The sequence below is a fragment of the Triticum urartu genome, chromosome 1A (assembly GCF_056163025.1).
Source record: "Triticum urartu cultivar PI428250 chromosome 1A, HENAU_Tu73, whole genome shotgun sequence".
NCBI lineage: Eukaryota > Viridiplantae > Streptophyta > Magnoliopsida > Poales > Poaceae > Triticum > Triticum urartu.
In genome coordinates, this window is record NC_141873.1 from 8,750,431 (window position 1) to 8,760,776 (window position 10,346).

Here is a 10,346-nt window from a genome sequence, read left to right on the forward strand (position 1 = left end):
GTGATCCATCTCCCGCTGATAGGCTTCTGACAAGCGTCTCATGCTGGCCAGCTTCTTCGCGCCTTCAACGAGCTGAAGGCGGCGTGCCTCCAGCGTCTCTGCGTCAGCGTCTTCCGGAATGGGCGCAGTTAGGTCTTGCAGCGCCGCGCCGAGTGAGTCGTGCGCTCCTCCGCCGGGGAGCTTGTCATGACTGATGAAGAGCACCTCGGTGACGGTGCTTCCGTCGCTCTCCGTGCGAGGGAGAGGTTCGTCGTAGACCACCACATTAGTGGGGAACGCGTCGAGCGACGCGGTGTCGGAGTCGACCAGCATCGGGTCGGTGGAGCCCACAGACTCCAAGTCTACGGCAGGCTCGCCGGAAACGTGGACTTGATCGAGGAGGCCCGTGAGGAGGTTCTCGGAGCCGCCCGTGCCTGCGTTGGATGCAGGCTTGTCGGAGAGGCGGACCTCGCCGACAAGTTCGGCCAGGCAGCTGGCTGCGCAGGCGATCTCAGCGCCGCACAGCGCGTCGACGCAAACTCCGTCTGGCGTGCCTGGCTGGCTGCGCTCGCCAGGGAGGAAAAGGGTTCCCGTCCAGAACAGGTCTCTGGACGATGGTGCACTAGGCCCCACGGTGGGCGCCAAATGTCGGGGGTTGGGTGCGACATATGCCAAAGGATGGCTTATCATGGTGGGGGCGAGTAGAACGTCGCCGGTGCCTGGAAACGGGATGAGGCGAAGACATGCACGCCGGCGAATCTTACCCAGCTCCAGGGCTCTCCGGGGAGATAATAACCCTACAGCTGCTCTGCGGGGTCTCCCATGGTCACTATGGCAAAGTGTCTACATGGTTGCTCCTTGAGCTGTTTTCTGGTGGTAGGAGAGGGCGAGGCTAGCTCTCTTTCTTCTATATGATCTGGTATAGAACTAATAGGTTCCAACCCTTTGCATGGGTGCCCTGGGGGGTTTTTATAGGCCTACCCCCAGGGGTACAATGGTAATCTGGCAGGACACGGGCCCAGCCGTCAGCGCCTCTGGCCTCCGTCTTCTCTGCCGACCGCTGGGGCCCGCCGACTGGCGGGCCCCGCCGACTGGCCTGGTACGGAGCCGACAGGCCGCGTCCGCCGCGGGCGGGTCTTGCCGGCTGCTGATTACTGTAGTCGTGCTTCTGATGACGCGGGCTTGATCATGAGGTCGTGGCAACAGCCCCGCCACCTGGCGGGCGATCACTACTGTCACTCTCCATCACATCTTGATTAATGGTGCGTGGGCCCCGGGGGAGGGCTCGGCCGACTCCCTGGGGCCAACTCTCGACGGACCCGACTGGCGGTCCTCTTGCCATCTCCTGGGGTCTCACTGTCTGGTGGGACCCGCTGCCTCTGGGCCGTATAGACAAGCCATCGTGAGTGCAGGATTCGGTCCTGCGGTGCTGATGTCAGGGCTGGCATGGCAACAGTGCCACGCCGCACGGAGATCTTCCGGGGTACGGCGTGTTGTAGCCATGCCTGCCCTTGGTAAGGGGCAGGAGCGGGCTTCATTATTGCCACTCCCCCGCCCTGTCCCACTAGATGAGGTCGCGGGGGGTGTTGGGCTCGCAGGCCGACTCCCCGAAGCCGGCTTCTCTGGAAGTCGCTAGCCAGGAGTCAGCTCTCCATGAAGTCGTCCCTAGGACTCGGCCGTGAGTGGTCAGTCGGCCACCTTGCCGTTGGCTTCTTGAAGGCGGCTCTTCGTCCTGGGGTCTTGAGGGGCGCAGCCCGCCCCGATGTCTTGAAAGGTTCTGGGGCTCGGGTTAGCCTACCCGTGGCCCATTACTCCGACAAGACTGTTAAGTTGAACTTCCACCTAGAACTCCATGCTACACTCGTTCACAACTTGAACAATGGACCGCTCCTTGAACTGCAAGTTTTTTGCAAACATGTTTCACGTAAAACACTTGACCGATACTAGACCACTGAAAAACTTCTCACGAGTAGTAGCATATATGTCATAATCCGCCTCTTGATGAGTTTATTTGAGAGCACCCAACTCTCACAGACTGCGACATTTAACAGCCTAAATAATATAGGTGTATTCTTTCTAGATGTTATGTAGGACAACATATTTGCCTAGCCAAGCCATTCAGAACACGTTAAGATAAATATCAGCCTACCATACAGATTATGAGAGAATTGCATCATAATGGAGTAGATCTTTATAAAATAAATATTCTCCTCTCAATTGTCCAAAAGCATGTCTCGCCAATTCTAATTCACGGGATCTCCGATCACAAAGAATAGGTTTGCCACCATGAACAACTTATATAGTGGGTCTTAATCCCATCTTCTCCGATGCATTGTCTATCACATTTCATGATAAACCCTTTGTGAAGGGATCTGCCAGATTCTTCGATGTGTTTATATAGTCCAATGCTATAACTCCGGATTTCTCATGAACATGACAGATTTCAGTCTCTTTCTCACATGTCTTGATGACTTCTTATTATCCTTAGAAATGTTTACATTGATGATCACAGTTTGATTATGACAGTTCATTAGAATAGCTGGTATTGGTTTTTCAACCACAGACAAGGCCATCAAAAGTTCTCGAAGCCATTCTGCTTCAATTGTTGCCGTGTCTAATGATGTGAGTTCTCACTCCATTATTGACCTTGTTAAGATGGTCTGCTTGCAAGACTTCCAAGAAACAGCAGCAGCACCAAGTGTAAACACATAAACCACTTGTCGCTTTAAGCTCATCAGCATCAGATATCCAATTTGGATCACTATAACCTTCAAGTACTCTTGGATACCCGGTATATGAAGTCCATAACTGGCAGTACCTTCCAGATAGCGCATTATTCTCTCGAGTGCATGCCAATGAACATCTCCCGGGTTTGAAACAAATCGGCTTAGTTTACTCACAGCAAACGAGATATCAGGCTTCGTAGCACTAGATAAATACATAAGCGAGCCAATGATTTGAGCATATCTCAATTTATCCTTTGTTTCTCATTCGTTCTTCCGAATCAAAACACTCGGATCATAAGGTGATGGAGAAGGTTTGCAATCTGAATATCCAAAGCGATCCAGAATCTTCTCCACATAGTGAGACTGCAACAGAGTGATCCCACCATCACCACCTCTTAAAAGCTTGATGTTCAAGATAACATCAGCTACTCCAAGGTCATTCATCTCAAAATTTTGATTCAGAAAATCTTCAACTTCCTGAATGACCTTGAGATTTGTTCCAAATATAAGTATGTCATCAACATACAAACATAATATAACTCCCTCGCCCCCACCATGGCGATAGTACACACACTTGTCGGTTTCGTTTGCAACAAAGCCCGTAGATGTCCAAGTTCTTTTGAACTTCTTGTGCCATTGCTTAGGTGCTTGTCTAAAACCATAAAAAGATTTCAACAATTTACACACTTTTCCTTCATGACCATATACCGCAAAACCATCGAGTCGTTCCATGTAAATTTCCTCCTCCAACTCTCCATTTAGGAAAGTTGCCTTAATGTCCATTTGATGAAAGAGAAGATTGTGTGAAGCGGCCAATGAGAGTAGTACTCGAATGGTGGTCAATATGGCTAGAGGCGCACAAGTATCAAAGAAAACTTCACCTTCTTTTTGGGTATATCCCTTGGCTACAAGCCGCACCTAGTACTTTTCAAATGTACCATCGGGCATAAGATTTTTCTTAAACACCCACTTACACCCTACATGTTTACACCCATAAGGACGATCGGTGATATCTCATGTCCCGTTAGACATGATGGAATCCATCTCACTATGCACATCAGGAGATGAATAAGCTTCTGAAATAGAAGTGAGAGTATCATTCACGAGATACACAATGAAATCATCACCAAATGACTTTGCGGTCCTTTGTTTCTTGCCCCTTCTAGGAGCTTCATTGTCATCCTCCTCAGGAATATCTGTGTGTTTCTTCTCGGAATGTTCCAATGGAACAGTAGGTCTAGGAGTTGTCTCTAACCTCTGACTAGATGAGCTAGGCATATCCTTCATAGGAAAAATATCCTCAAAAAAGTCGCATAATTCGACTCCATGATTGTACCAACATTCATGTCAAGTACCTCAGATTTCACCACTAGAAATCTATAGCCAATGCTATGAAAAGCATAACCCAGGAAAATACAATCAAATGTTTTTGGTCCAAACTTATGCTTCTTGGTAATTGGTACATTGACCTTCGCTAAACAACCCCAAGTTCGTAGGTATGAGAGTTTGAGCCTTTTCCTTTCCCATTCCTCAAATGGGGTAATCTCTTTATTCTTTGTGGGAACTCTATTTAGGACATGACTTGCAATCATCAAAGCCTCCCCCCACCATTCCTTGGAAAGTCCCGCCGTGTCTAATATGGCGTTAACCAAATCAGTTAGAGTTCGGTTCTTTTGTTCAGCAACCCCATTTGCCTGAGGAGAATAGGGAGGCATCCTCTCATGTATTATACCATGTTCCTGACAGAATAAATTGAACTCATTGGAAAAATAATCTCCACCGCGATCCGACCTAAGCCTTTTGATCTTTCGATCGAGTTGATTCTCTACTTCGGCTTTACATATTTTAAAGTAGTGCAAAGCCTCATCTTTTGTTTCCAACAAATATATCATGCAATATCTAGTAGAGTCATCGAAAGAGTCATGAAATTTCTTTTACAACTTTTGTGAACACATCATCCATCTCGCAAAGATCTGAATGTATGAGTTCAAGTGGTGCCCAATTCCTCGCCTCAGTAGTCGTATGGGACTTGCGAGGTTGCTTTTGCTTGCACACAAACTTGGCACTTAGAACCTTTGACAATTGTAAATTTCGGGATTAAACTCAAATTTGCTAGCGGCTTCATGACACCCAAGTTAATACGACAAAGTTGTGAATGCCAAACATTTGATTCAGTTACACTGCAAACATGATTAATAACTTTAGTGCAAAAGTCTGACAAAGATAAGCAGAACACGCCCCCGCTCTCATAGCACTTCCCAACAAATTGTCCACACGTTGATACTACAACCATATTGGACTCAAATACCAATCTATAACCATCTCGACACAAACAAGAACCGTTGACGAGATTTTTATTTATAGTAGGGACATAATGCACGTTCTTCAACCGCACGATCTTTTCCGAAGTAAACTTCAGATCGACCATACCAACACCATGAACAGAAGCATGTGTCCCATTTCCCATCAGCACGGGTGTAGTTCTTGTGACCCGACATCTTTCATCTCAAAATTGCCAATAACAACATTAGCCGTCTTGCCATTGTTCTCATTCTGACGCATGTCCCAGCGGTCCTTGCACGATGAAGCCCAATGTTCTTCACTACCACATACATGCCATTTTCTTTTCTTCTCTCCTTCTTCTTGAAGTTGACATGTTGTGGGGCTTTGTACTTGCCATCTAATTTTCCTTTGCCCGCATAGTTGTCTTTGTTCTTGGGTTTGTGGGTTTGGAAATTTCTCTTTTGTACCAAATTGGCACTAGAATTCCCCTCATGGAAACGATCACGTGTGTCTTTTGCCCTCGACTTCTCTTCTACATCAAGAGTGCCTATTAGATTCAGAACAGTAAACTGCTGCCTCTTATGCTTCAGAGAGGTAGCAAAATTCCTCCATGAAGAAGGAAACTTGGCAACGATGCCTACGGCAATGAATGCCTATGACAATGAATTTGTCCGGTAACACACAATTAAGATGCTCAACTTATTTCGTGAGCGACTGAATCTCATGAGCCTGCCTACAACGGGGTGGTCATCAGTCATTTTGGTCATCAGTCATTTTGTAGTCATGATATTGCTCTGTGACGTACAACTTACTTCCTGCGTCCGGGACTCCAAATTTGGCCTCCAGCTCATCCCACATATCCTATACCGACGATGATGGTGATGAAGGGGTCGACAATCTTGTCGCCAAGAACACTCAGGACAACACCTTGGTAGAGGGTGTCCATAGCCTGGAAAGCTTGCTCCTGCTCATCAGTTAGCTCTCCCTCTGGCTTGCCCTTTGAGGCGTGAAAATAGTTCATGGTGGTAACCAAAGAACTTCCCTCACATGCCACCTCTTATAGTTCACACCCTCAAACACAAAAGGCTTAAGAGTAGCAGCAAATGCAATAGGAGAAAATTGCCTACCCATATCCAGTTTTTTGGATTGTTGAATAATTAGGCATTTTCTGTTTAGTTTAATCCAAAAAATAGTGGATAAAGCATGAATAGCAATATAGTGGTGAAACTAGAAACTAGCAATAATTCGTTGAGACTAGTCATGCAATCAAAAACATAAGCAAAATGCATCATATCTATGTCAATGGCTACTACAATAAACCAAATGCTAGACCTAACAGTGAGGATAAGATGGCATACGGCTCAGTAGCAGAAGGTGCAGATGTCCCGATCGTCATGTCGCTGAAGAGGTCGTTGACGTCGGGGAAGAAATCGTCGTTGGGGAACTCATCGTCGGGGATGTCGCCGTTTGCAGCCACGATGAAAAAGAATCCAACAATCGCACAAGGACGCTCCCCAAAAACCTGATCGCCCCTCTCCCGTACCGGATCACAAGAGGCGAGGTTTCGGAGGCCCGCTGAGTCACGCTCGGTGCAGTCGGGAAGCGACATGGGAAGGAGGTAGGCGGTGCAATGCTCTAGAACAATGGGGTAGAGGAGCGACCACTTATAGGAGTAACGAGATGAAACTGAAATGGACGCACTAATTTTCATTAAGGAGAGGAGAAACAGACTCACTAAAAATCCTATTAAGTGGTCAGTTTCGTCTCCCATTAGTAGGCAAACCATTTCAAGTTCTTGCATGACAAAATATGCTAGCAAGCACGGTACAAAGAAACCAATGTACTAATGAAGAAATGAAAATGAAACCAAAATATTGATGCCATCAATAAGGAGATGAATGTCATCCACCACCATTCGGTTCCATTTTCCACTAGCGCAAATTTTTTAGCTTCTTTCTTGTCATGCATGATCGTGCCACATGGGCCTATGGGATTTTCCTATAGATGGTCTAAATCTATACCTACTAATAAAACAAAGTGCATTTCTTCGATTTTTTCATCCGTTTTCCAAGTTTTTTCCCTATCCGAGGTGGTACTAAATTTGTGTGCCTCCGTTTGCTAGAAAAGAAAAATCAATTTTCGTACATGGGCTGTGCACATTGTGGCAAAGGGTATTTAGGATCAAAAGGAAATCTGATGGAACCATTGATCGCTACAAAGCACGGCTTGTGGCAAAGGGTTTTAAACAACGGTATGGTATAAACTATGAGGACACCTTTAGTCCTGTTGTTAAAGCAGCCACCATCCGTCTTGCCTTGTCTATTGCAGTCTCTAGAGGTTGGAGTCTTAGACAACTAGATGTAAAGAACGCGTTTCTTCATGGTGTTCTGGAAGAGGAAGTGTACATGAAACAACCACCTGGGTTTGAAAGTAAGAATAAACCTCTTCATGTGTGCAAACTTGATAAAGCACTATATGGTTTGAAACAAGCTCCTAGAGCATGGTACTCAAGTCTCAATCACAAAATGCAGACACTTGGTTTTATACCTTCTAAGTCAGATACCTCACTGTTCATTTACAATAAGTGCAACACACATATATTTGTTCTCATATATGTTGATGATATCATTGTCACAAGTTCATCTGATGAGGCTATCTCAGGACTCTTGAAGGATCTTAGTGTAGAATTTGCTCTCACGGATCTTGGAGAGTTGCACTACTTTCTAGGGATAGAGGTGAAGAAGCATGAAGATGGCATTCATCTATCTCAAGAAAAGTATGCAACAGATTTGGTAAAAAAAGGCTGGCTTGCAAGGTTGTAAACCCTCACCTACTCCATTGTCTAGTTCTGAAAAATTATCTCTCACAGAGGGGCAACCGTTGAACTCAGATGACAGCACAAAGTACAGAAGTTTAGTAGGTGCACTTCAATATTTAACACTTACAAGACCTGATATTTCGTTTGCTGTCAATAAAGTCTGCCAGTTTCTTCACGCACCTACTACAGTTCATTGGACTGCTGCAAAGCGCATAGTCAGATATGTTAAGCACACCCTCAATGTTGGTCTTAATCTTAGTAAGTCATCATCTACACTTGTGAGTGCCTTCTCAGATTCAGATTGGGCAGGATGCCTGGATGATAGACGTTCCACTGGTGGCTTTGCAGTATTCTTTGGTCCTAACCTGATTTCATGGTGTGCAAGAAAACATGCCACAGTTTTCAGATCCAGCACAGAGGCAGAGTATAAAGCATTAGCAAATGCTACAACTGAGATTATATGGGTACAGTCCATACTGAAAGAACTTGGTGTTAAAAGTGCAAAGGTTCCCTGTCTGTGGTGTGATAACTTGGGTGCTACATATTTGTCTGCTAACCCTATTTTTCATGCCAGGACAAAACATATAGAGATTGACTTCCATTTTGTCAGAGAAAGAGTGGCTCAAAAGCAGCTTGACATTCGCTTTGTGCATTCTCAGGATCAAATTGCAGATGGATTCACCAAGGCTCTTCCTGTTAAAAGTTTTGAAGCCTTCAAATATAATCTCAACTTGATGAAGTTGTGATTAAGGGAGGGTGTCAAACACATATATTGTGTCACGTATGTATGGCGCATATACACCTGACCTGGCCGCGTATATCATTAGGAGAGATAGAGCTTTGGTTGTAACCGAATACCTCTTTGTAATCTCTCTCTCTCTCATCTCTTGTTCTCCAAGATGTAATCTTCTTATCTCTCTAGAAGATCTCCAACTACTTTGTATGCGCTGTTGCTAGGGAGGTGCGCCCCTGATTATATAACACGTAACGCGTCCCTCTGAACGAGGTAAGACGCTTCTGCCTATTCGCATAATTCTTTCCAATGAAAAATCTATATCAACTAGTAAGATGCCCGTGCTAAGCTACGGAATCACAAAAGATCGGGTGTAACTTGTTCACTTAAGTGTCAAGACCCTACTAAACAATAAAAGATGTACCAAGACATCATAAAAATGATGCCATGTTTTTGATAAATACACATAGAGCAAAATCAAATATATGGTTTCCGACCGATGAACCTCCTCGTCCAAGCCAAACATTTTCTTCTCAAATTTCGAGGTTGCAGAAGACTTGTTGTGTTGTCCCATACTGAGGGGGGCAGAGCATACGCGGCAAATAGAAAATCCGTCCACAATTGAGACGGCGGCGAAGCATGGAGGTAGAACACAACAACATCGGCACAGAAGATGCGCAACACTGTTCCAGTGTGATTGCGGTAGAAGCCAAGAATTGAGACGGCGCGGCCTTGTCACGGTAATATGTACATTTCAGAGCTTGCAATGCTCGTCGGAATAAACACAGGATAGTCCTCCTCTTCCGCAGACGCTGCTGCTATCCGTGAGCGCGCAAGGGACACAACCAGTGGGAGACGGATGCTGGCGTACACATCATTAAACGATCAAATTTGCAAAAAGGAAAATCTTAGCAAACCATATAATTTGGAGATTGAATGAAGACCAAACCCAACACAAGAGGTATTCAAAGTCGACGTTCCAAGATAAAATACTTAATGTAACAACTTGCATAGAGATCCATCATAGGAATTTCTTCTCTTTATTTCATCCCCTAAAACAAAGCAGTATAGAAAAAGTACTGAATTTCCCAAATGAACCACACCAGTAACTTGTTCTTGTCTCTATCTATTCTCCTAAATCGATTTGGACAAATAAAGAATAATGGGATAATATTCAGATAGAAACATTGATTTCTTATCTAAGCTACAGATGCATAATGCAGAACCAATCTATGTTAGAGAGTGGAGATGGAGAAAGCTCACCGGCTGATATCACCAGGACCTCCTATGGCGTATGGAGCTTACATCTAATATATCAAGACCAAAGTCTTCTCACCATTGCCGGCTAGATTACACATCTAAGTAGCGGCTGCCACTGCATGGCCATCAGACTTGTCACCATGCTCAGGAGTACTACCTACCAGCAGCATACATATCTACATATCATGAATCGAGCACCTAGTAGCAGCAACTGTAATCAGTAAGAAAGTAACATCATGAACAAAACCAGTAGCGGCATGAACAAAATCGCAGCAGTAGGATTACTGCTACTGCTTTCCTCTACGATCTCTGTATATACGCAAAAGCAGTACATCAGGGCAGAGCAGAAAAATTAACAACATTAGAGCAGGCTTGATGTACTCATCGGCCAGCCAGCCTAGCGTTCACGCCCTCCTCGCACGCAGCCACTCCCCAACGTCCACTCCTCCTACCTGTCCGTCTTCTTCCTCCGCCCCCAAGAATTCCAGCTCTACTCAAGCTCCACTGCACACGCCCGGGAGAGAGGAAAAGGGAGGAGCATGGGGAA

General features: G+C 45.4%; 1 pseudogene; it reads right to left on the bottom strand.

Moving 5' to 3' along the window:
• Positions 1 to 5,171: 5,171 nt before the first annotated feature.
• Positions 5,172 to 6,009, bottom strand: LOC147988257 (uncharacterized; annotated as a pseudogene).
• Between the last annotated feature and the right edge of the window lie 4,337 nt (positions 6,010 to 10,346).